At 46.6% G+C, this 26,395-nt stretch overlaps 1 long non-coding RNA gene across 2 annotated transcripts in view; it reads right to left on the reverse strand.

The window, feature by feature from the left end:
* Nucleotides 1-504: 504 nt before the first annotated feature.
* LOC117796012 overlaps nucleotides 505-26,395 on the reverse strand; it is a 130,542-nt gene continuing 104,651 nt past the window's right edge. Inside the window, exons 3-5 of one of the 2 annotated variants that reach the window (XR_004620282.1) lie at nucleotides 23,838-23,953; nucleotides 3,675-3,842; nucleotides 505-2,909 (exon numbers count right to left, since the gene is read on the reverse strand). This is a non-coding gene — a long non-coding RNA (uncharacterized LOC117796012). The remainder of the gene's footprint in view (nucleotides 2,910-3,674; nucleotides 3,843-23,837; nucleotides 23,954-26,395) is intronic. The other variant, XR_004620283.1, reaches the window with a different exon arrangement.

The following is a 26,395-nucleotide window of genomic DNA, read 5'->3' on the forward strand; positions in this document are numbered from 1 at the left end:
ATGGACTATTTCTCTGTATGAATAGCCCTGAGAAGACCAATGCCTCCACCTTCAATAATCTGTGAGCCAGGGGCCAGTGAACAAGCCAGCTCCGGCAGGAAACACAGGAAAGAAGATGGGGAAGAAACTAGATTTTAGCTTCAGGTTTCCAAAAACCTAAAGGGATAAAGCAAAAATGAAACCCTTTTAAGAAATGCCCTCTAAGAAGTGACTAACCACCATACCTTTAAACTCTTTGTACCCTGATGAAAGAGATAACAAACATGAAAAATGAACTTAGGGGCGCCTGGGTGGCACAGCGGTTAAGCGTCTGCCTTCGGCTCAGGGCGTGATCCTGGCGTTATGGGATAGCCCCACATCAGGCTCCTCTGCTATGAGCCTGCTTCTTCCTCTCCCACTCCCCCTGCTTGTGTTCCCTCTCTCGCTGGCTGTCTCGATCTCTGTCAAATAAATAAATAAAATCTTTAAAAAAAAAAAAAAAAGAAAGAAAAGAAAAATGAGCTTAAATTGTACCAAATGAGAACATTGTCTCTTTAAAAATATTTAGTTCCAAAATTTAAAAGCTGTGAAAACCAGTGTGGACGACGACGTAAAGAAAGAGGCACTCCCGTTCAGTGTTGATGGGAGCAAGCGTCAGTTAAGTCCTGCCATTTGGGGAGTGATATTTAGCAATATTTATTAAAATTAAAAATGCACCTTGGCTTTGACTTACAGTTCTTCTTGCAGGGATGTGTTGTCCAGAAATGCACAACTGTGCAAAAATATGCATGTGCAAGAATTATTTCAGCATCGTCTGCAATAGAGGAAAACTGGAAAGAACTCCGTGTCCATCAGAAAAGGATCAATTAGTAAATCCTGGTTCGTCCATAGAATGGAACACTTGCAGCTTGCAAAAGAAACAGGTAAACTGAGGTGTTTATGGGAATAGATGCTCAGAGAGAACAACACATTGCAAACGGAGAAGCAAGCCTATTTTTTGTAAGGTAGTATTAGATAGGCTAATATATGCACAAAGAAAATCTTTGATGGGTGGATCATTAGGGACTTTAAACTTTCCATGACAAGCATATCTAAACTTGCTAGGATTTTAATGTTTTTATTTTTTAACATTGAACAATAAAATGCAATCGGAATTTAAAAAGTGAATTCCTCCATCTTCACATTGTTTAATTATCTACCACACTGTCTTTGTCCCTCATCTTATGCTACAGTGGGACTAAGGGCTGTGTTTCTTACAAGTTCTAGAGAATAGTGGCTATGGGGTATGTATTTCATCTCTGCAATTCCAGGATAAATAGTTCAAAATCCCAACTCTTCCAATACTTTCACACTAAAGCTGCTTTGTGCTTGAGAAGTGGCCTCTGTGATGGACAGAATGCGGGACTATGAGCTGGGAGTGTTGGCTTGCACAATTTTTTTCCCATGTTCTGGTTCTGTCATCAATGAGATTAAGGGCTTGAAGGGAATCATTTCTGATATTCTCTCTTAAAAAGACCTTGACCCCTCCCTGACCAGAGCCTCCATGAAAGGGGTACTCAATGGGCATTTGTTGAAATACTGGACAGAGCCAGGGCCTGAAATCAGGACACCGTGGGAAAAGGAACAATCGAGAAGAGTCTTACTACTGGCATCATCTGGAGCTAGTGTAGAGTCAGCCAAGGTAAGAGAGCAAAAGGGTTTCAGTGTAGGAAAAACAAGCACATTTTTGAGGTTCTCAACTGGAGAACTGAATATATGGAAATATGCAGGGATGGTTTGGCCTGTCACAACGATGCAGAGAAGGCAGATGCTACCAGCATCTAACAGGTGGGCCGGACATACTAAACCTGCCACAAGAACCAGGACAGCTCCACACCAGTGTCTACACAGCCCGTGGAGTACCACTGAGGGGTGCCAGCTAGACGAGTAGACATCAGCTTCCTCACCTGTCCAAAGGCCTGGGGCCAGTGCTAAGTGCTGGGTGGGCGGCAGGCACAGGAAAGCAAGGTGACAAGACTACCAAGATGGCGGCCAGATGGCCCACCTTCTGCAGGCTGTCCTCAAGTCAGCCTGAGTCTTTAAACTACAAGCTTGCCAACCCCAAAATGCCCATTCTGGATCTCCTACTATAATTGAACTTTCCCTTTAACACACACTGATAAATAACTAAACCTTAGAGGATCCATATCTCTGTAGTTATGTGCCTGATTAAATCCTAACTACAAAAGAGGCGTTGGGCCTTGGAGGTTCAAGGCCTTCATATTATGTCTTGGATCCCATTCTCCCCTTTGCCTAGTTTAAGCAGGGTCCCAGGCTCTGGAAGGCCACCACTGTCTGGTATAAGCTCCACGAAACGAAGACCTCATCCATCACATTCGCCATGGCATCCCCAGCACCAGCACATAGTACGTGCTCAGCAAATTTTTTTTTTAATGAGTAAGTGAACCAATGAGGAAGTGGAAAGGCACAGTTTTAGGAGACAGTCAGGGCTGGGTTAGCGATGTATACGCTGTATGGTCCTGGGCGAGTCACTTAACCTTTGTGAGCCTTTTCTTCTTCTTCCACGGAGCAAAATAGCAACAACCACCTTCCAGGGCTTTGGGGAAGATGGGACTAATATATGGCAGACATCCAGCATGTCTGGTTTACAGTAGGTTCTCAGAAAATGGGAACTAATTATATCACCTTTATTAAAAACTCCAACTCACACTATGGCCCATGCACCTGTTACAATCATAATTATCAGAAAAGTTACCCAATACAGTTCAACTTGCCCTTTCCGGAGCCACGGGTTAATAACTGACATCAGCAACAGCCTCTTCTTTAAACACGATGTTCCTCCTTTCTCCTTCAAAGCGACTCTACTCAGAGCATCACCAGCTAGTCCATTGTTTCCAGACACCTACAAAGCGCCTGTACAGATGCGTGCACTGGAAAAACAAGAAGACCAGTGCCAGAGAGCCAGCAAGTAAGTCTGTGGGCAATTCTGGTTCAGCCCTAGCCCCAGCAGTCAACGTTTGATTCTGAGTTCCGGACACCCGAGCCTGCTCACAAAGGCAAATCCAACATGGCGCAGTGGGTGCAAGCACGGAAGCTGGAGCCAGAGGCTGAGGTTCAAATCCTGCTTCCACACTCTTAACTGTATGACCTCGGGGCAAGTTACTTAACCACTTGAAACCTCAGTGTTCTCATCTGGAAAATGGGGACAAATAACAGTACCTACTTGGGGAAAGGAAGGAGGAAGCCAAATATTGTACTTCTGCTGGCTTTGTGGAAAATTATGGAAATCAACTGGCCCATTAGCAGAAATCCTACCAGATGTCCTTCCCACAGGGACTACCTTTCCCACATTCGTTCATTTTTATTACTCATACAATCAGCTTGAATCCTCTCCGAAGCACGGAGCAAAGGATTTGCTGGTGACGCAGAACATAAGCAGAGTGGCTGACACATAGTAGGTCTTCAATAAATATTTGTTGAACAACTGACTGAATGGCTGATGTATCAGTTGAAAGACTGATGGTCCACCGCACCCGTGTGACCCAACAAACTAAGTACAGACTAAGGTAAGTGAAAATCTTGGTATTTTTGGAACTGATGCCTAGAATCCGTATTGACAGAAATCCCTGTTATGGTTGCCTTTTTTTTTTTTTTTCAGTTGGGACATGCCCCAGCTGAAGAATACGGGCATTTACCTGTGGACAGGTGATCCAGAAAATGACTGAGATGTTTATCCAGCCAGCACACACACCATGATGGCCCCTTTAGTTATAAGAATTTGTGCCATAAAAATTAACAGGTCCATGTGAGATTCCCCAGAGGCCAGCCGTCATTTGTCATGTTCACTGCCAGACCTTGAGGACCTACAGCATGCAGCAGACAGTAAGTGCTCAATAAATGCAGGCCGAACAAAAAGATTACCTGAACCAACCAATGAATGAAGGCACAGAAGGAATAATCAAAAGAGGGAGACGGTTATTGCAGAGTCTCAGCCAAAACTGAAGCCCCATTCTGTAGCCTTGGCTACTTCTCCACACAGCTTTTAGAAGAGGCAGGAGACGCAGACACAGAGAAGCAGGGGCGAGGGAGATCTGGCAAAAATGAGGAGCGGACGTGGGAGAGTTTATAGGGGGATGTGAAGCGCTATCGGGACATCTGTCCTGCCTGCTCGGGCACTACTCTCAAAGTCAGAGTGACTGGGACATCTGGAGGAAGGGGGCGGCAGTGTGAAACACCAGATCAGATCACTCTAGCCCCCACTGCTGCCACACCCAGGCTCTCAAGGCTTTCCCCTTTCAGAACTATCCAGTGTTGTCTCCATCTCCTGCCACCTGCAGGTCTTCTCTTTGCCTTCACCTGGGCTTGCTCTCTGGGCCTCGAGAGCTCAGTTCCGCTTGCCCCCGTGTTAGAAACACACAGGGTCCATTTGTGGAGACAGCCACTTGGGCTCTCTCTCTATTGAGGGACTTCCTTCCCTCCCGGGATAAGCACATTGTTCTCTCCCAAAACTCAGCATGTGAGTCCACCGTGGACACCAACTGCCTCTTTGATGCGCTTTTAATGAGTGTTTTACAAGGCACTTCTCAGAAAATTGCCCCGTTCCTTCTGTACTCAGCAGGGAGATACAACGTGAACTGAGAGCTTGGCTATTATGCTTGTGAATAATTTGAGTTTCAAGTGCAGCCTTGGCAAGCCTGAAAACAAATAATTACCAAAAAGTTATCCAGCTGCCCTCCCAATCTGCCAGCTACTTTGTCTGGGGCATGGAGTTCTCGGCTAACTGGGAGCCTCAGCAAACAGAACCATCAAGACACCTCTAGGTCCCAGTCAATGACCGCAGCACAGAATTTTGGCTGAACCGGCCCTGGAGAAGATAAAGCCCTTAAATAGAGATTAGCCATGCTCATTCCAGCCCCACTCACAGCCAAGAGTCAAAGTCGGTATTTGCTGAGTGGAAAAGGACAAAAGGAAACAAATTTCATTTGCAAGGTCTCCAAAGAGGCCAGGAAACGTAATTCTCTACTGCTCGCTCCATCCGCCTCCTGCCGTAAGAAGACGAAGCTAATCTGGCCCGACTTTGAGGAAATCTCAACATCGTGGTCTCTGAATCACAAACCATCAGTCGGCCCTCTGAATAGAGGGTTCAGGAAAGACTTGTGCATGCAGGATGTGTCCTTCAAAAAAGCAACAGGGCTGTTTTAAATGATGTTATGGTGACAAGGTGACCATGACACTGTCACTCCTGTAGACCGGTAAAAGCTTGGGGAAGCCTAGAACAGGAGCTCCTAAAAGGTCACGCTATTCCTTGAGAAGCCACTGAGGAGCTGGCCCCCCAAAACGCCCTTGTCATCAGAGTGAATTTCAATCTGCACCCAAACCATTAGCCTTTAGTGTACAATGACAGTATATTTGTTTCAGGAGAAACCTTAGGACCATCTAGTTCACAACTGTTACTTACAGACAGGAAAATGAGGTCCAGGGAGATGAAGAGACTTGCTCCAGGATCCACAGGGCTGGGGAAGCCCTGAGCTGGGACTCCAGCTGCCCGGTCTCGCTCTCCCCCCTTATGTTCCTGGCACCTGCCACACACTCAGTGGGCCACACGGTGCTGTCCAGGTGGCTGCGCAGAGGAGTGCTTTTGCACGTCTCCCTTCTCACTCCTGCACCCTCGTGGGGCCAAGGCAGGCCCCCCGACCAGAGGGCTGCAGGCAGCGCGATGCACACCCGGTCTCTCCCGTCAGCCACAGCTCTGGCTGCTTCTCCTGTCTGTGCAAGTGCCCGCCGGATCGAGCAGGTGGGATCATCACACGCCTCAGAAACCCAGAACCTTCGGAAGGAAGGTAACTGCTGGGATGGTATCAGAGTCCCCGCTGAGGGCCACATTCCCGGACCCGTGCTGGAGGCCAGAGCAGCAGCTCAAAGGGGACTGTGGGCCGAGCAAGTGAGGTGCGCATCTGCATGCGATGACCTCAGGCTCAGGACGGTCAGCCCCGCAGCGGGGTGGGTCCTGAACACCCCCCCTCCCAGGCAGCAGCTAAGGAACACGGAGACCCTAGCAGCCCAGTCAGGGCTGGAATTCTTCCGAGAGCCCACAGCGGGTTTCACTTTCCTTCTTTCCTTCCTCTAGAGAGCGAAACTCCTTGATGGGGAGATGGGGGCGGGGCTTTTTTTTTTTTTTTTTTGCATTTTCTAAAAGACAAGGACATCCTAGTTACACCGTTCTGGAGTGTTCCAGCCGAGCTGTGCAGGCTGTGTGTAACAGGGCTGCTGCCCCAAAACAACATGTTCGAAAGGTCAGAGCCAAATACTAAGTGCCCTGATTAGATTCGAACACTCCTTCAGCAGATGGGTGCTGTTTAATTCTCGTGGACCCAGGAATCAACAGGCATCTCTCTCCCTCTTCAAAAAACTTATGGGAAACAGCTAAATAGCGTCCAATACCTAGTTTCTTTGTGTACAACAAATGTCAATGATATGCAAACACGTGCGCTTCCCAAATGCCCCCCCCCCCGGTCAGATGGCCAGAGAAGGGGGGCCTCATTACTCTGTGCTCGGCCCGGGGATGCGTAGCCTCCGGGAGTTGCTCCCAGGTCAGTTCTGCACAGAGGAAACACTGCCTTTACTGATCAAAAGCATGGAGCAGAGGAAAATGAACTATGTAGGGTTGTCAGTCAATCCCAATCCTTCTCTGAGTCCCTCACTGGCGAGCCACTGGGGAATCCTCAAAGAGGCAGCGAGCCCCCAAACCCCCAGCCTGGCACTCTGGGCCCCCCGTACTCTAAACCTCCTGACCGATCCAGGCTGACCTCACTCCCTTCTTGCTTCTGGCATTTCCAGGATGGGCCATCCTTTCTCACATCCAGACCTTCTCACGGAGCCAACTCCAACCCCTTTGCTGGACAGCTTTCCTGGGCCATCACCCGGCTGCTGCCTCTATACCCCTGCTTGCCACGGTATCAATCATCCTCGTATGTCCAATACCCAACACAGGACTGATGTGTAGTAAGTGTTCAATTCATGTTCGTTGGAGAAATAAGTCAGACACTCCTGAAACAAACTTAGCAAACTCGGTTTAAAAGAGATGAAGAGGGGGCGTCTGGGTGGCTCAGCCGGTTGAGCGTTCGACTCTTAGTTTCAGCTCAGGTCACGATCTCAGGGTCGTGAGATCGAGCCCCGCATCAGGCTCTACCCTCAGTGTGGAGCTTGCTTGGGGTTTGCTCTCCAGCCAGCTCATGCTCGGTCTCTCTCTCTCTCTCAAATAAATAAATCAATCTTTAAAAAAAAGAGAGAGATGAAGAAATGTAGACTTTAAAAACACAACACACATACACGCACATACACAGAGACAAGTCCTTTATATGTAATGAATATATATAAAAACTGGTGAAGTCCTCTGAATAAGGTCTGTAGTCTACCTAAGAGTAACGTACCAGGTCAATTCCGGTTTTAATGAGACAGTATGGTTTGGAAGCTGTTATCATGGGAGAAGCTGGAGAAAGGATACATGGGTCCTCTCTATACTTTTTTTTTTAATTTTGCAACTTCTAAGTCTATGATTATTTTTAAATAACAATGCAAAAAACATACCAAACAAAAAAAAGGCAGGATGTTCTGGGCACCAAGAGAGCAGCTGAAGCAAGAGGCTTTCCGTGTTCACGCACCTGCCGACTCTCAGGTTAAGAATGACCCCCACCCTTGCTTTCCTTCTCCCTTCTCCTCGGGCCTCGGCTGCAATGTCCTCCCTCTGGAGAAGTCTCCCCAAAGCAGCAGCACCACGGCACTTTCTCAGAGTTCATCCTATTTCCTTCAGCACACGGACTGTAATCAGCAATTCCTTGTCTGTTTGTCTGGCTTCCTCCCCCAGAATGTTGATGCCACCAAGAACAGGGGCCTCAGCGGCATGTTTCTCACCACTTCCCCCAAACCAGGCCCACAGCACGTAAGGAATATCTGTGTGAATGAATAGTGAATATGTTAATGAATTGATGAAGAAAGCATATATCATAGAAATGAAGCTGAGAGTGATGCTATTAGCCTTTAAGGATTTCTAATTTCAAATAACAATAAAAAGCAAGTCCTTGACACAGATAGCACTTTAACTAGGATTGTAGGAAATTCCTTGAAACATACAATGTGATGTGTGGAGCCCGTGCCGGAAGAAAGCAGACACCACTAGAACCACTGATGATCAGAAAAGGTGTTCAGTGGGCAACTACCTGGAAAGACCTGGGAAGATGGACAGGATTTAAAGAGAGGTCCAACTAGGGAAGGGGAGAAAAGGGTGTTCAGAACCTGGAAGCCAGCATGAAAAGAAAGCCTTAGTGGCATCCAGGACCACATCTGTCCTCCCAGGAAGCTGGTGACTTGTCAGGAGCAGGGCCAGGGTCATGGCACTGAACAAGAGACAGGCCCTGCCTACATGAGCATCCACTCTCGGTAACCAGCTTTCTGTCTAATAAAATAAGTTTTAGAAGCACTGAATTTCTTCATTAGTGAATGTTTCCTGATAGTACAGCAGGGAGCGTAGAGGCTGTACCCCGGTATTCCTGAGTTCTTGCTGGCTGGAAGAAAGGACGGAAGACTATTTGAAATTGAGCAGAGAGAAGCAGGAATCCTTGCCCCTTCAGGGCAAACCCCGCCATTGTGCGAAGGGCAACTTTGGTGAGCTCTCCCAATCATGAGACAGAAATCAAGGTCCCAACTCTTCTTTCTTAGGGAAACCTCTGATATTGAAAAACATCATTCCAGGTCAAAGGCACTGGGCTAGGATGTTAAAGCATCTGGCTATGCTATCAAAAACCATTTCATGAGAGAGACATTGCTACATAATTCCCTTTTTCTGTCATGCCCACTACCTAGCAGGACCTGGATTGCTGGAGGAGAAGACACTCTAGGAGGGGAGGCAATTCTAGGACAGGAGGTTGAAAACTAAAAGTGTGCACCCCTCCCCTTACTCCAGAAGATTACAAGTTGGGCAAGTTGTTAAGTGACCAGTTCTTATCCATATCAGGTCTTCCTTAGCCAAGGGTTCTGCATTCAAGTTATTCCTATAGCCTCTGGTTCTTCTAGAACAGAGAGCAGATTTTGAAAAAGCCTTTAATCCACAGAGGCATCAGGCTCCTGAGGTCTCTTCATTCCAGCCTCCACCACTGGGGCCCAGACATGGCAGCATTGCTCCAGGGCCTTAAGAAGCCGGATCCCCCAATAACCTAGCTGTGGACCGATGCCTAGGGCAGCAGAGGCGTGCAGGGGTAGAGCTCTATCAGTCCGCTGCCCCCCATCTTGTGTAATGCCCACGGAACAGATGCCTACCTTCTCCAGGGTGCGTCAGCTGAATGGATGTAGGGCACCAAAGAATAAGGAAGTCTCACGTAGGGAGAAGCTGGGAGATGCCTCTCTCTCTTAATCCTGTTTCCCAGGCCAGGGGAGAGCCTATGCTAACTTGGGAGATGAGAGGCAGCTCACGTGCCAGCTCTTCCTGCAGGCAGCCCACCCCAGAACCATGGCTGAGAGCTCTCATCCTTACAGCTCACTAAGAGGCGATCCTGGTGTCACAGACACATGGCCGTAGGGTCTGCCACCTTTCCAGCAACACCTGGAAAACTTCGCTGAGTGAGTTCCCTTTCCAAGAGACACCTTGGCTGAGAAAACTTCCTTAACTTAGCTCACGAAGTGGGATCCACCCTCTTGCTTAACTCTTCGGGAATACCCGGCAGGAACTTCTGAAGGTGGCCACACCAGATGGTGTGACTTAAACATGGCAAAGAAGGGGAAGAGTGGTCAGACACTTCCAACCTGAGCTGGTTATCATCTCAGGTACTGAGAGGTCATACTCCATTCTCTCCAGCAGAAGAATATATTTGTTGGTGCATTGACGGAAGTGGAAGACACCCTTGGAATTCTCTGGAGCTGTCTAGATGTGGGAGGCTTAGGACATCATTCTGGATTGTACCATAACATTAATTTTAAATTCTTATTCCCATTTTTAGTTTTGATGAACAGTGTTTTGTTTTGTTTGTTTCTTTTATACAGACTGATTATAGAGGTGGAATATTGGGGTAGTCCCCATCTCATTAGCTTTATTCATTTCTATAAATCATGCACGCACATACAAGAAAGAGTTTCTACCAACTGCCTCTAAATGAGTACAGTGGGAACACCCCTGAACGTGTGGTGGAAAAGTCAGAAAGCCGATGCAGGGCCCGTCCCCCCAGGAGCCTCCCTGGTGCTCCAGCCTCCATCAGCTCCCCGTGTCTCTATGCCATCACTTCCACTTATTTTTTTCCTTCCTTTTCATCTCTTTTCCTTCTGTGTCTGTCCCCCTAAATCACGACTCCGTTCACTGAGGCATACAAGTGTCTCTGCTGAAGGCAAACGGATATGGGAGCAACCAATCCATTCAGTGGCCCTGGGGGCAGCCATTTTGCTACCAGATATGACTTTGCCAAACTAAGGGCACTCCACTTATTTCTCCTCTTTCTCATCTCTCTTCCAATTGAAAGCACGTATAGGGGATATATTTTTGTGCCACCTGGTTTCTGTGACTCTTGACTAAGTTTTGGCTCCAGGATGCTTGCCTTGTGCTTCCGCCACCACGCTACTTGGAGTTAATACGTATAAACCTCTTAGAATGTGGATGACCCTCAAAAAGTGTGTATTATTATAATTACTTATTCCCATTATATCTCTGTGCCCTCTCCAACTCGTCCTGTTTATTATTTCAGTATAATCGATACACAAAGTCCTACTGGTTTCAGGCATGCATCATAGTGAGTTGAAATTTTCATACGTTATTATAATAAATTCCTGCAATTAAGTCCAGGGACGCTCTGTCACCACACGAAGTTACTACAATAGTACTGACTATACTCCCAATGTTGTACCTTACAACCCCATGACTTACTTATTTCATAAGTGGAATGCAGACTGTTGTGCCAAGGATACAGGCTCTTCCAATCCCCCGGTGATGGGTACTGATGTTGTATCTGATTTGGGGCTATTGCTACTATAAACAATATTAAGATCCCCTCATTCACTAGTTTTTGATATTTCAGTGAGTAAATCCATAGGATCCACTCGTAAGGGTGAACCTGTGGGCTGTGTACGTAGAACTTGTGACAGATGTTGCCAAATGCACCACCTAGGTCCTCTGCCTTGAGAACTGGGCGGGGGGGGGGGGCATCTGTTTCCTGACCCCTCTCCAGAACTGGATATTCTGAAATTTTTAAATATTTGCCAGTTAGACAAATGACAAATGGTATCTCCTTATTGTTTCGATTTGAATCTTTTTAAATAATGAGTGATGTTAAGAAGTCTTTAATTTACAGATGAGAAAAAGCAGAGACCTAGTGGTCCTCTAACTGGCTTGAAGTCGAACCTGAGTCAGTTATCGAGGCAAGCTAGACCCGATCTCGGGATGGTCCACCTGAGGATGCCCTGACCCCCTGCACCAGGAAGAACATCTAATGACCTATGGCTACTCTCCCTCCTCTTCCCCATCCAGGGCATTCTAGTGCTGGGCAGGCAGGTGGGGCTCTCAGCTGCCAGGGTTAGAGCCAGAGCCCCCTGGGACCAGCACTCCCAAGGCAGGCATTTCCCTGGCCAGAGAGGGACATCCCAGCCTGGTCCTCGGCCCAGGAAGCAGGGCTGTGGGGCTCCTCTGCTACACCGTCGCTAACTGAGGCTGGCAGATAACAAAAGCCTTGTCCAAAAAACTGCCTGAGGTCCCGTGTGTTTTTTCTCCAGTTAATGTCATCTCAAGTGTTTCTTCCATCTGAGAGCAAAGTGGTTCATGCCATGACCGACCTTTGCATTCCTTTCTCTCCTTCTCTGTGAAACTGGCCTTTTCTCAACTGGGAAAGACAGTTCCTTGGAGGAGGGAGAGAATCTCCTTCCATTACCGTCTGGTGCCCTCCCCAGCCAGGCATGAATAGCACAGCCATTCAGAGTGTGTGGTCTAGACAAGGGCTCGGATCCTGCTTCTCCCCGGCACTGTGGCCCATGGAACCTCCCTCCAAGCCTGGCTGTCCTCACCTGCATGATGGAAATGACACTGACGCCTGCTCTGCCTAACATGCAGGATCGTTGTAAGCCAAGGAGATCACATACAGGACAGCACTTTGTAAACCATGAAGCTTGACACAAATGAAGGATGCTGGTGAATGTCAACGGGCTGGTGGCCATTCACTTCCCCGCAGGGACTTTCTTGAAGGGAACAGCCATCCTCGGTCACGTGGGAGGAGCCTTATCCCCGCGCTAAGATCTTCCAGAAGCTGCCCATCTCCTACCCAAGCACACCAGAACCAGGCTGATCACCATGACCCGGGCCAAGCTGAGGCTTCGTTCATCTTGATGATACAAAAAATCTTTACAAGCATCTATAAACTGGCTGTTCAGCAAAGGGAACTCTAGAAACTTCACATTCATTTGGCAGCGTCAGGAAGCACAGTTCCACCTGCTGGGATTTCTCAGCCAACTGATACTCATCACACACTAGAATTAAAAAATAAAAGTGGCCACTTTGAAGGGAACCATCCTGCAATTACTATATATCTTTCTACTACTTTCTAAACAAGAGAGTTAAACACGTTCAACACTTTTCCTTATCTTGTTGCCACCATCCCCAACACTGATTACCCTCCTCAGTCTAGAATCCATAAGAACCTGTTCTACAACTCACAGCTTAGAGAGTTTAGGCGAACTATTCAACCTCTTGGTGCTTCAGTTTTCTCATCTATAAAGGTAAAGAGAATCATAAAGCCAAGTTAATTGAGAGTGTGGTCACACTAAGAACACAAACCCAGCAAAGATCTACTTAAAGTTTAATGCTTGGCTTTGGAGAAAGCTATTTTGTCCTCTGAGACATTGTTTGCTTCTTCCTAATTCCTGCTTATATTCCAGATAGCTGAATTCTGCTGGCTAAGGGAGTCTCTCTCGGGTGCCTATAAATTCCTTTTGGGGTCTTGCACAACGTCACCGAGGCCATGAAAGAACTCATTACACCGACCACCCAAGCCCAGACCTCAGTGCTCTGTTCCAGGCCAGGAGGCTTTCAGCAAGTGCCCCAGAGCAGCCTGGTGGAGACTTCCAGAAGCGGCAGACAGGATGGAGGCAAGGACAACAGGAGCCCCCCCCACCCCCAAGCCTGGTGAGTGAGGAACAACTTCCGTCTAGACAGCTGTACGCACGGACCAACCCGGCTCCATCTTTGCAAGAAGAAACCTTCAGATGCCCACTTAGAAACATGAAATCTAAAGGGTGACGTCAACACCAGGATAGTCCACAGTGAAGAGCCAAGAAGGGAAAACCAAGGAATTGTGGCCATTCTGGAATGTCTGTGTAGGAGGAGCTTAGAGGTAGCATCGGGGGTCCAGGAAGGGGATGGCTGGGAACTTCATGAAATGCTGCACCCGTATAACGAACACAGTGAATGTTTGTCTGAGTGGCTTGTTTTTGTGTGAGATAAAGAGTATGGGGGGACTAGGACCTGAGCCACATCTTGGTTCAGTCCCTGGAAAGGAGAGTACTGAAGAAATAAGCCAATCCTACTTCAGGTGACTAGTCTATTTTTTCTGGAGGATGTAAAGAATGTTGTTCAAAGCCAGTGGAGGAGAAAACAATAATTTTATTTCATTTTTTTAAGACTTATTTATTTATTTGAGAGAGAGAGAGAATGAGTGCAGGGAGGAGGGGTAAGAGCAGAGGGAGAGGGAGAGAGAATCTCAACAGACCCCCCACTAAGCACAGAGCCCAATGTGGGGCTCGATCTCATGACACTGAGATCACAACCTGAGCCAAAACCAAGAGTGGGATGCTCAACCGACTGGGCCAGCCAGGCGCCCTAACAGTCATTTTAATACACTCCAATGTCTGACATGAAAAATCTCCTCCAGGATCCTCCAGATGTCAGGCTGGGCTGGCCAAATGGGAATGCCTTTGTTGACTTTATTTTCCCTGTTGAGCCCAGAGGTTTAACATGCTGTTCCCTGGACATCACTACGCGTGGACACCCACCCAAGTCGGGTTCTCATGCCTCCAAAGGCATATTTTCAGGCCATCACCTTATTTAATAGATAAAATGTGAATTTGGACAAAATTCATAGTACTCTCCTACACTGAAAAAACCACAAAGTTTTTCTATAGCAAGATGTATCAAAACATAAGTCTTACACAGTTGCAGTGCAGTCTAGGAACGCCAGCTAAGCTATGACCATAAAATCTTCCCATTTCTAAAGAACAGGCCCCATAGACAAAGATTCTATGTAAGGAAGCCACCGATTCAATCATTTTGGGTCAATACATTGTGTTTTAGCCATCGATACCTTTCCACTTATAAATCAGTACAAATCCAGTCATTTTAGTGAGCTAAATAACTATACCATGATCTTATTTCTTGGGTTGTTAAAATGACCAGATGAGAATCACTGCTAGTAAATCAGTAAAATGCTTGGAAATAAATAGGAGGGAAAGCTATGGCCAACCAGTTGGATGTCAGGGCCAAAGGACCTGCCTGCCACCTGTCTCCCCAGCCCAAGCCTTGCAATACTTTCATCCTGATTTCCCAAGGTGCCCAGGGCCAGTCTCTAAGTACATTGATGTAAGTGTCACAGAACCACTTGGATGTAATAGTCAATTAAATTATTAATGAAAGAACTATACAAATAAAAGCATCATGCTCTCTTATGTAGTAATAATTACTATTGTAAGCAATGCAAATTGAATAATAAGAATCATCAGGACAGTTCAGTGATAAGCTAACAATTTTTTAGCAATCAAACCAAACATCTCTGCTCAAGCTGTTTAAGAAAATAAATAGCATGGGGCGCCTGGGTGGCACAGCGGTTAAGCGTCTGCCTTTGGCTCAGGGCGTGATCCCGGCGTTATGGGATCGAGCCCCACATCAGGCTCTTTCACTATGAGCCTGCTTCTTCCTCTCCCACTCCCCCTGCTTGTGTTCCCTCTCTCGCTGGCTGTTTCTATCTCTGTCAAATAAATAAATAAAATCTTTAAAAAAAAAAAAAAAGAAAATAAATAGCAGCTTGTTGACATTTTTGTTCAGTTAAGCGCATATATAACCAGAGGCTACTCATGTGTCCCAGAAAGAAGAGCTAAAAAAGAGGAGGGACTGAATGATAAAGAAGGGGAACCAGTTACAATGGGCAGGAATTTAGATATTCCAACATCTTCAGAAAACAGTGAATCCTATAAAGTGTCCCAGGACATAATTTACTTATACACACACACACACACATATAGACACATATACATCCGTATACATATCCATTACATGAATATACCGATATACACGACAATAGATTCTTGTAACTGTAACGTTTTGGTTATATTCAAGGGAGGCATAAAGTGAAAAACCATGATAAAAATCAGTCCATCACTATTTCAAAGCATTTATCAACCACATGACCACCTAGCACACAGCCACACACCCGTAAAAGAGCAGGTCATTCCCTTATTTACCTTAGCGGTCCCTGATGGAATACTCTAGAAATCATATAGTCCTCGAACACAGCTTACCATTGCCCAATTCTCTGCCAGCTGATCCAAGGCTGAGTCAGGAGAGAGGGTGTCCCTTCACCAGATCAAACTAATCACAGGTAAAGTCTCTTAAACTCTAACTGGGGAGTGATTTGGACCTTCTGGAAGCTACTACAACTGCTCTCTGGCTTCTTTTTGTTCACCTGGAGAACATGTGTTAGATGTGAGGGAATGCTATCCGCTGGTATTCAGGGAAGAGCAGTCAATGGCCGCGAAGACCCCCCAGCTCCTGGCAGGAATAAAGTCACGCTGGAGAGTGGGCTTCCCCACCTGCTGTCAGGAAGGTTCAACTCACCAGCATACCTTCCACGAGGCGTGGAGTGTCAGCTGTTCAAAGTCTACCTGCTCAGAGGCCATTTGCTTGGGCCTGGGGACGACATCATGTCCTTTACAAAAGTGCCTTCCGCCCCTTCATTATGAGCTGTTACATTAACAAGGCCAATTGGGGCTCCATTCTCTTTCAAGGGGTACCAACTTCAAAACAGTTCTACTTCTGACTCCATGGGAGATGCCCCTGCTCTGAGTTTCAATTGTTCCTTTGCGGCTAATTCTATCTTATTAGATTCGAAAAGCTCCGACTCGTGCTCCGTGGCTACCACCGTTGATGGCCTTCCAAGCTTTAAGCATCGTTACGAGTTTGGCCCCAAACAACTCGATCCCCTGTTAACACCCAAATATTCATTTTGGGAGTTCCTATGCCCATACCAGAGCGAGAATAAGATAAATGTGGACACATACACATATCCAGTGTAGGGAAACAGCTAACACAATATAGCATGTTCCCTGGGGAGTAACAGCCCACCCTCTGCCTGTGCTGAGATGGGGTCTGACGGATTTCCACCAGGAGATACACATGTGACTGCATTCTTAATCCAGAGTGCTACGGGCAGAGGCCTACTCATCTTTTCAAATGCTTTTTTTCTCCTCCTTAAACCAGGAAGAAAGTCTTAATTGCTGGTATGTCTCTAACACTTGTTAATCTCCTTTCTAATAAGAAGGATAAGCCACAGGCTGGGACCTCCAGTAAACAGTAGTGGGAGCCAGCAAGGAAGGTAGAGAGAGGAGGTGAGAATAACACCAAAGAGAAGCAAGAGAGCTCAAGTCAGGAAGGTTCCCAGATCGTGATTTTGCACCACAATAAGATTTCAAAAATAGTTTTGGGGACGAGCGTAGGTTGCCAACTTTTTATTTTGCCAAGTAAGGATACTGAACTCACTGTGGTGAGCTTATTTTTCTCTTTGCCTTGGACCAGGGAAAAGTTCATCTTTGGATGCTTATTTATGCATATTCGTCTGCCCTTTGCCTCAGCCCCCCCCCGCCCCCCCGTTAGACTACCGGCTCAAGCAGGGCACCTCAGCATTCCCTCTGCCTCCCACACAGGAGGCCCCTCGGTGTCTAGAAACCCCTGAAATAGACCAGACCGGATCCGGAATCTGAGAATTATTACTTCTTTTCTCATTTCGCCTGAGAATGTTTCACATTTCCTTATCTTCCTTCAGAGAATTTCTGTGAAACACCTTTTCTAAGGTGATACAACTACGTAGCCATCTCGAAAAAAAGTCAACACATTTTACATCGGATTCATTTCAACCCTTGATAAGAAAGTAGTCCACACGCTCCTAATGGAAATGAATTCTAACAAAAGGGTGTATTCACGCTTTCAGCCTAAGGGCCTGACCTACAATGGCCAAGAACACGTGTGCAAAGAACGTAAATAGCTTCTTTTGCAGGCTGAAGCCGCAGGACCAGCAGATGACCGAAGACTTTCCATCCATTTATCTTGACACAAAGCTACTCTACAGCCCGCCAAGAGGACTGCTCTAGAGAGAACCAACTTGCAGAGTCTGGACCAGAAGCAGGGCTTTGAGAAACAGCTAAGGATTTATATCAGCTCCGTGTCTGAATTCTTGCAAGACAAAGACCGTCTACACTAACGTGGCCTGCACAGTGTCCACGTTAAAAAAAAAAAAATCTCTCTTATCACTTGAAACCAGAACTCTGTCTCTGGCCTCTCCATCCCTCGAAAACAGTTTGCAAAGGGACTTCGACATCAAGAGCTGTTTGTTGAATGTACAAACGAAGGGACTCCCACATTTACCTTGTTATCTTCCGGCACCCGCAAACAACTGACTTAGAAATCTTTCAGATTAATTCGCATTTAAATAAAAGATGGATTTTAATCTCATTTCCAATTATCAGTCAGGAGTATACATTCCCAAGCGATAACAATTATAATCATTTTAAGAACTACCGTAAGAGGAGTATTCCCTCTCTGCCAAGCACTGTGCTCAGGATTTTATAAAAATTATTTGATTTCGTTCTCACGCCCTCTCTACCAGGTAGGGATCAGTATTCCCGTTTTACAGATGGGGAAATGGAGACTCAGCTACCTTCCATGATTTTCCAGGAATCCACAACTCAGAAATCACAAAGTCATTCAGCTTAGGAAGAGGAAAGACTGGAATCTGGGACCGAGGTGCTCACGCCCACTGCCTCACCCAGGGAAGCTGCTTCATGAAAGCCAATTCGGCCACGAGCCCTACCTTTCATGGTACATGCACTTGAGCTGGCTCTACGAGAAAACCAAGGCCATCCTCTCTTTCCTGGAAGCCACGATGATTTTCACTGTTTGAAAGTCCTGTTCGGGCTTTATGCCCCCTCTCCCAGCAGCTCTAACGTCGGCCCCCAGGCCTGGGCCACGCTACAGCTAATGGCCTGACTGCAAAATCAGTTTGTCCAATTAGACAAACCCATTTCCCTCAGGATGGTCGGTGCAATTCAAAAGTGGCTTATGAGGGACCAAAACTCAGAACTGGTTTTAAATATATCAAGCTCTCCAGAATCCACAAGTCTCTTTCATCTGCTTTAGTTTGTGATGACAATGCGACCAGCGTCCGTGAGGAATCTGCCCCCCACCCCCACTCCCCACCCCGTGACGTCTTGCTTCGTGACCTTGCTTTGTGACTTCCACGGCTGTAAGTTTCTTGATGGAAAGAAAACAAACTGTAATTACCTATCTCACAAAAATGACTGCAATAACCAAGGGAGATAGCGAATACACTTTGAGGAAAAAGAAAATAAATGCCTTCTAAAACTAAGGTGCTAATACGATACCTTTTCCAAATTGTACAGGTTATGGCAAATTATCCTGGGCACTTACAAGGCCAAAGCATAGCTCCAGAAACTCTCACTCTGTTACTTTTACGGGGATTTCTATTTAATTAAAGTTTTCCGGGAAACACCTAGAGCCATTATCACAGGTGCCAACTGGGCAGCCAATAGGAAAACTCCCTGTAGGTCTGTGAATCAATCTTTGGGACAGTTTGTGTTTTGTTTATTAACATTTGGGCCCCATTTATGACTCAAGCATAACTCTCCTTGGTATTAAAGTAACTGGGAGTGGAGATTAATTGCCCAACTTTTAATTACATTTGGCCTCTTTGTACCCCCTATGTTGTAAGCACCCTGCCCATGAGGGCATCATGAGAACAAGTGATCTATCATTGGCTATTCTGAAAGAGTTCTGGTATCTGCAGAGTTTACGATCACTAAAATAAAGGGTTCTAGCCTTCTAAGAATCTAATGCATGCACACTCTTTGTGTGACTTTAAAAATGGCTTAACTAATGGGAGCATCACAGGAAAACATGTTGAACTGTGTTGGTGGACTATTTACACACCCTCCAACCTGTCCAGCTGTCCCTGCCTGCCAAGGCATCAGACTCCATTTTGAACGCAAATTTCCTTTTCCCATTCTGGAGTCTCTCATTTTCTCCATTGTATTCATTCAGAGGAGAAAAAGACCTCATAAATGTCATTTCATATTCCAAGCAATTTGCTATAGGCAACTACACCATTACTTTGTACAAATAAATTTACATAAATCATTATTAGAATGTTTTATCTTAGCAACATTATTTGGTTCCCAGAGCAGAAATTAAATGCATGCTTAAAGCAGAATATTTTAAAGTTATTCCTATATTGTTTATGAGACAGGATTAGAAATTTCCATCTAATTTTTCTTTCATAATGGATTTCCTTTAGTTTTCTTTGTACATTTTGAAACCACATGTATCATTTTCCGGGGGGGTTTCTTGAAGCAAGCAATGCCATAGACATCTCTGCCATATTTGGCTCATTTTTCAGAAACTCTTCCCTTCGATTCCATGGGTTCAGTTCTGAACACTGATTAGGAAGGCCAGAAACCAGGGAAATTCATACCACCTCGCGAATAAATGGGTTTTTGTTTGATGTTATTCGGCAAGCAAACTGGTCTTTCGTTGTGGTTCAGCTTTTTTTTTTTTTTTTTTAAATAGACAAATTTGTAAATAAACTCCCTGAAAACAGAGCTCAGTTCCTCCTAGCTATTTGTGTTGGGAAGAAGCCTGTTTGAATCAACTGCATTGCACACGGCAAGTCTTCACTGGCTAGAGTTCTCCTCCACCCTAGATTTCAAAATAAAATCTTTCTCCCGGTGTTGCCCAGCGTTAACAAAAGCTGCGTTTGTTGATGCCAAGGTAGTGGGGGGAAGGGACTCACGGCTTCTGCCATTTGCTGACTCTGGAGAATCACATAGTGAGTCCACGTCTCATCTTCTCATTGAGGTCCTAAAGGGCTAGCTTCACCACTCGGGGCTTTAGCCCTCGAGCAGCGTGTGGTCTGGGCCCAGTTCCCAAGCCAGCGTCAGGCAAGTGGGGCCCCACGCGGTCAAGGGGGCAGTCCTCGAGAAGGATAAATGAGGCAGTCCCATGGAGTGCTTACGAGCAGGGCAGACCTGGATTCAAGGCAAACCTTTCCGCTTCTGCTATCTTAGCTTAAATGAGATTACGTGTACCTACTTCACAAGCTGGCTTTGAAGATTCAATGGAACAATGCAGGCAAAAGCTTAGAACAGTGTGACTCAGAAAAGGCTCCTAAACAGGAGCGAACATGAATCTTGAAGGATGACCAGCGGGGTCAAGCTGGGGTGATCGTATAATTTGTTGTCTCTACTAGGATATTTCTGGGTGTGAAAGGGAGGACTGTATGATAATTATGTTAGGTCAACTGGCAAACGCTAGGACGGTCCCAGGTATACTGGGGCGTATGCAACTACCATGACCCTAGTCCGTCACCATTCAACACCTTATAAAGAAATCATATTTAAAAAAAAAAAAAAAAGGAAAGAAATCAGGTAACGATTATATCTTACACATTCTACCACTTAAGGCTCTTTCATACATTGTATCTGACCTTTCATAAACGATGCGAAAAAATGGAGAGCTGGGTTAATTACCTTTTAATGATGAGTGAAGAAAAGCACAGAAAAAGTATAGGCTTTCCCGATGACCCAGTTTTGCCAGGGCAGGGGGAACCCCAGGCATCCCTCATGTTCCTCCCTACTTCCCAGCCTCCTGGCAAGGAGAGGGTCATGTGACTAATTCTGGCCAATGGACTGTGGATGTGAAATTAATCTGAGTCACTTCTGGTCTAAGGCACTTAAGAAAGGGTGGGTGTTTTCAATTCTTCTTTTCACATGCTAGAGTAACCAGGAAGTCACATGTTGAGACGTAGGTGTCACAAGAGGGAGAAGGCTTGGAACCTTGAAACTGGATGCGGGACAGCCACTCACAGTCGGTACAATCCGACTCTGGGCAAATAAGAAATAAACTTCTGTTATACGAACCCTGAGATCTGGGGAGTCCTTTTTACGCTGGCATACCATGGCCTGCCCTGGCTCAGCTAGCCGGTAGGAGTAAGAACTCACATCTCCAACTGTGACCATAGTTTCCACTCAACAATATCGTAAAATCCCACCAGATTGGGAAAATAGGGCCACAGTTAAATGGCAGGACTCACTCATGCTAAGTCTTCAATGCTTACCTGATTTAAAACAAAATATTTATTTGGTTAAAATAAGATAGTTCAGGGGCATCTGGATGGCTCAGTCGGTTAAAAGCATCCAACTCTCGGCTTCAGCCCACGTCATGACCGCATGGGTCGTGAGATCGAGCTCCGTCGGGCTCCTCTGCTCAGTGGAGAGTCTGCTCGAGGAGGCTGGAGGATTCTTTCCTCTCCTATGCAAATCCTACTCTCCCTTCATTCAACCTTATTTTCTTTGTGGGGCAAAATATTCCGCACCTCAAGTTTTGCAAACACTTGTGTCACACAATTGCCTAGGCAATTTGCTAGGATGACAATTTTTTTTTCCTCAAAGCATCAGAAAGTAACGTTGTCTGATTTCTCCTGCGCCTACTCAACTGCACCTGGTGCCAAAACTGCCACAGATCATCCATGAATGAGCACGACTACACCCTAGTAAAACTTTATTAAGGGACACTGAAATCTGAGCTCCATTTCATGTTCACGCGACACAAAATATTATCCTTCTTTGACTTTTGTGCGACCATTTGACCATGGAGAAACCACCCGCAGCCTGTCCGCCACACATGGACATGCAGCAGGCCACACCTGGCCAGAGGGCCGCCATCGGTCCCCGCACTAGGCTCCGAAGACAAAGGCCCACAATCAGTCAGGCAATCGCTTAAGTGGGAAGAGAACACGAAGATTTATTCCAGGTGTTCTGCTTCCTGGTGGCCGGCCATCCAGGGCTCCGATTCCGGGAAGGCCTCAGCTCCTGGGTCAGCACAGCCCGGGCTCCAGGAGCACCCGAGCATGCTGAGGCACGGGGACCTTGGCCAAGACAGGCCTGACAGGACGGGCAAGAGTCCTGGCAGCAACTCTAGAAGCACCCTGATGACCTAGGGCAGCGAAAGCCCCACTGCTTTATCCAAAAGCAGCGCTGGCAAAGAGCTCGGTGTGGGCAGGATTGACTGGGCTACCCCAGAATTAAGCAGGGCACTTAGCTCCCCATCCCTGACCGTGGCCCCAGCTTCAGCCGTGGGACCTTCACTGAATTCCGGCTCTCAGAACTCTCGGCATCGACTTACAGACTCACGTTCTTGGCTTAGGCTTCCTCCCCTTCCCGACTCAATCGCGCCTTGTGAATCACCAAGGTACTGACCGCACACACCCTCTGGTTTATCCCTGAGGCCGAGTCAAGCCACACCTGCCAGGCAAGGCTCCTCGGGGAAGGGGGGCAGGTGTGTAAAAGGAGAGTAAATCATCAGGTAGACAGGCAGAGGCCAGATGCAGACAGGTCCGAAGAAGCATGCCCCTGAAGGAAGCTGCTAGCCAAGGCCCTCTGTAACAGGAAAGGTGGGGTCTCCCCAAGGAAACCTGCAGGGACCCAGACTCAAAGGGGGGAAGCTGGCTCTGGCCGGGACAGAGGATCGGGGTCCTCTGACCCCTGTCTGCTCCATACACCCAGTGCCCTCACTGCCCAGGCTCACAGTGGGCTCATTCCCACCCTCCTATCCAGGCACCAGGATGCTCCTCTTCCCTCCTCCTGGCCGAAAGATCCACAGCNAGGGGGGGGCAACGATACCACTGCCCCTGAAGGAAGCTGCTAGCCAAGGCCCTCTGTAACAGGAAAGGTGGGGTCTCCCCAAGGAAACCTGCAGGGACCCAGACTCAAAGGGGGGAAGCTGGCTCTGGCCGGGACAGAGGATCGGGGTCCTCTGACCCCTGTCTGCTCCATACACCCAGTGCCCTCACTGCCCAGGCTCACAGTGGGCTCATTCCCACCCTCCTATCCAGGCACCAGGATGCTCCTCTTCCCTCCTCCTGGCCGAAAGATCCACAGCAAAAAGAGCCCCCCGGAAGCCCGCCCTCTTCCATGAGTTCTTCCCTAATTACTTCAATCCCAATCCTCCAAGTCTCTCAATCCCTGAATCAGACAGCCGCCATTAACTAGCACCCAGCCCTGCCCTAAGCTGAACACCACCAGCTGCAACTTCCTTGACTCTGTAAGGACAGATCCATGTCTTATATTTTTTTTAATTCCCATCAACGAAATTCAACGAAAAGGTACAAGATTAGAAAGATTAATATAACTCAAGTAAAACATGGTATTATGGGAAAGAAACTGATTTAGAGGAAGTATGGCTAGAAGGTAGTTTCTAGATGAAAATTCCCAGCAGTGTTCCTGTTGCTTTGTGTGTCTAGGACACACACCAAAATTTTAAATAAAGATGTGATTGAATGTTTTCATTATCTTAATGCCTCAACTGGATTGACCACATTGTCAGTCTGATCAGCTGCATAAATTAATCATTAAGAAGATTAGGAGAGGAAGAGGGGGAGGATACCAATTGATGAAGAAACAATCAATTTGGCATTTGCATTTAAATATAGCTTTGGTATTTCAGGTATTCAGTGCAATCTCCCCGAGGTGTAGGTGAGCAGGGGAGGGCAGAGCCTGATTACCTGAGTCGGAATGGGTCCAGGAAACCGAGGTCAGCATTGCTCCAGTCACAGAAAGAACAGACAAGCCTCCATCATCACAAGAACGCTGGTCTTCCAGGAGATGATGCTTCTAGTGACTGGCAGAGAGAAGCAGAAGGAAGTCAGGATTAGAGCAGAGGAGAAGAGAGGACCCTCTCAAACACAACGGATGTCATCTCTGGCCTTACTCTTAAAGATGCAACACTTCAGGGGGAAAAAAAAAATCAATTGCAACAGTTACCTCTTATTTCTTGTAAAGTTATTGAACCACTGGGTCTTTCCAGATGGAGTGTTCTTGAAACTGCCTCATGGGACGTAAAAGGACCCAGAAATTTAAAAATACATGCTACAGATATAATGAGATTATCTGATTTTACTACAACAGTCACTGTGACATTGTGAGATCATTTGACTTCTCTCCAGCTGCCACTGAAACACTTGTCCACACAAAGGAAAACCATCGGAGCACCAGCAAGCATTCAAGGCCAGCGTTCCAGCACGTGGACTAGGCTTGATCCACTGGGTCCACCAGGCTGACAGGCTGCAAAGTCAATGATGCTCTCTCCTGCTGTTACCAAATAAAATTACTCTGGTTCTACTCCTGAAGGGGAGGTCCCATCAAGCTGAAGTTCACTAAATGTTTAGGCTACAAATCACCGGCCCACAAGGTAACCAATAATCTTGCAAAATAGGAAAGTTGGTACAGGAGATAGATTGCATAATAATTTCTGATGGAAGCTTATTTGTTTAGCCTATGCCTCAAAGAAAACAAATTAATAGACTCTCTCATGAAAAGAATGATGTTATCTTATGAACTTCAGTGTAGAGAACGTCAGGAAATAAATTCATGCTCGGCGATTCTCAAACTCTGGCCCCTGGAACAGCAGCAGAACATGTACCTGAAAGTTTGCTCGAAATACAAATTCTTGGCTCCCCACCCAAGATCTACTGAATCGCGATATTTGAGGTGGGGCCCCACGATTGGTTTTAACAAGCCCTCCAAGTAATTCTGTTATGCCCTTGATTAGTAATTTATCCACCCATCCAAAGACATTGATTCTGTCGTTGTCAAATAAAACTACTTTACTCCACTGTGCGTTAAGCTTTAACAACAGGCAACGCATAAGGATGGGGGAGGGAGGAGGAATCAGAGAGAGGATGACCAAACCCCTGCCTTTAAGAAAGAGATTGTCCTTGGGGCACCTGGGTGCTTGGGAGGTTAAGACTCTTGATTTTGGCTCAGGTCATGAGCTCAGAGTCATGATCTCAGAGGACCCCCCCCCACACACAGGGGCTCTGCGCTCAGCGGGGAGTCTGGTTCTCCCTCCCCCTTTGCCCCGCCCCCTGCTGGTGTGCACGCATGCACGCACTCTCTCTCTCTCAAATAAATAAATAAATCTTTAAAAAAAAAAAAGAAAAGCATCATCCAGTATGGGAGACAAGACACATATGCAGGCAACTCAAATACAGACAGTGTGATTTCCTTTAATAAACAGTTAGAGGGTTTCCGAGGAGACATTTGTTTCAAGAGCAGGGAAGGGAAAGCATCAAGACCACCACAGTAATCATGGGCCTTGAGATCCGGACAAGATTTTGACAGGTGGAAACAGGCCAAAATGGAAGCAAAGGCCCTGAGGCGAGGAAGCGTGAGGGGCCATTCAGGTGCATGGAGCAACCAAGTCTGGCTGAGCCTTGAGAAACTTAAGGCGGTCTGGGTGAGACAAGGTGACTTCCAAGTTCAGACAGGTAAATGCTAGGGGCTTGTGGCTTCTCTTTCTTGTGTGAAGACCGCCTCACGGTACCCGCTGCTTCTGTTGAGAAGCTGATGTCTGATAAACTAGGTGACTCAAAGATTTCTAAAGCCGGTTTGCTTTTCTGTTTTTAACTACACTTTCTAGAGGGGTGCACACCTCAGCTGCTTTAAGAATTAACCGATGAGGTTCTGCCCAGGAGGAAGACACAAAAGAAAATTTTAAAGTAGGCACCAGAATTTAGATGTCACAGTAACCTCAGGCCATTCTGCAAAGGGGCAAAGTGTTACCATACCTAAGAAGTCCCTGAAGACATCTGTGGTTTTAGTTTTATAAAATAATTCACGTGGATAGTGGTGTGCCCTAATCACAGGAAAAAAGTTAAGCCGGGATGAGGAGAAGGAAGAAAGGGGTAAAAGGGTCAAAAGGTACAGACTTCCAATTAGAAAATAAACAAGTCATGGGGAGGTAATGCACAGCATGGGGACGATAGTTTGGAATACTACGTTGCATATTTGAAAGTTGCTAAGAGAATAGATCTTAAAAGTTCTCATCAGGGGGCGCCTGGGTGGCACAGCGGTTAAGCGTCTGCCTTCGGCTCAGGGCGGGCGTGATCCCGGCGTTATGGGATCGAGCCCCACATCAGGCTCCTCTGCTGTGAGCCTGCTTCTTCCTCTCCCACTCCCCCTGCTTGTGTTCCCTCTCTCGCTGGCTGTCTCTATCTCTGTTGAATAAATAAATAAAATCTTTAAAAAAAAAAAAAAGTTCTCATCAGAAGAAAAAACTTTT

Source organism: Ailuropoda melanoleuca, chromosome 14 (assembly GCF_002007445.2).
Source record: "Ailuropoda melanoleuca isolate Jingjing chromosome 14, ASM200744v2, whole genome shotgun sequence".
Taxonomy (NCBI): Eukaryota; Metazoa; Chordata; class Mammalia; order Carnivora; family Ursidae; genus Ailuropoda; species Ailuropoda melanoleuca.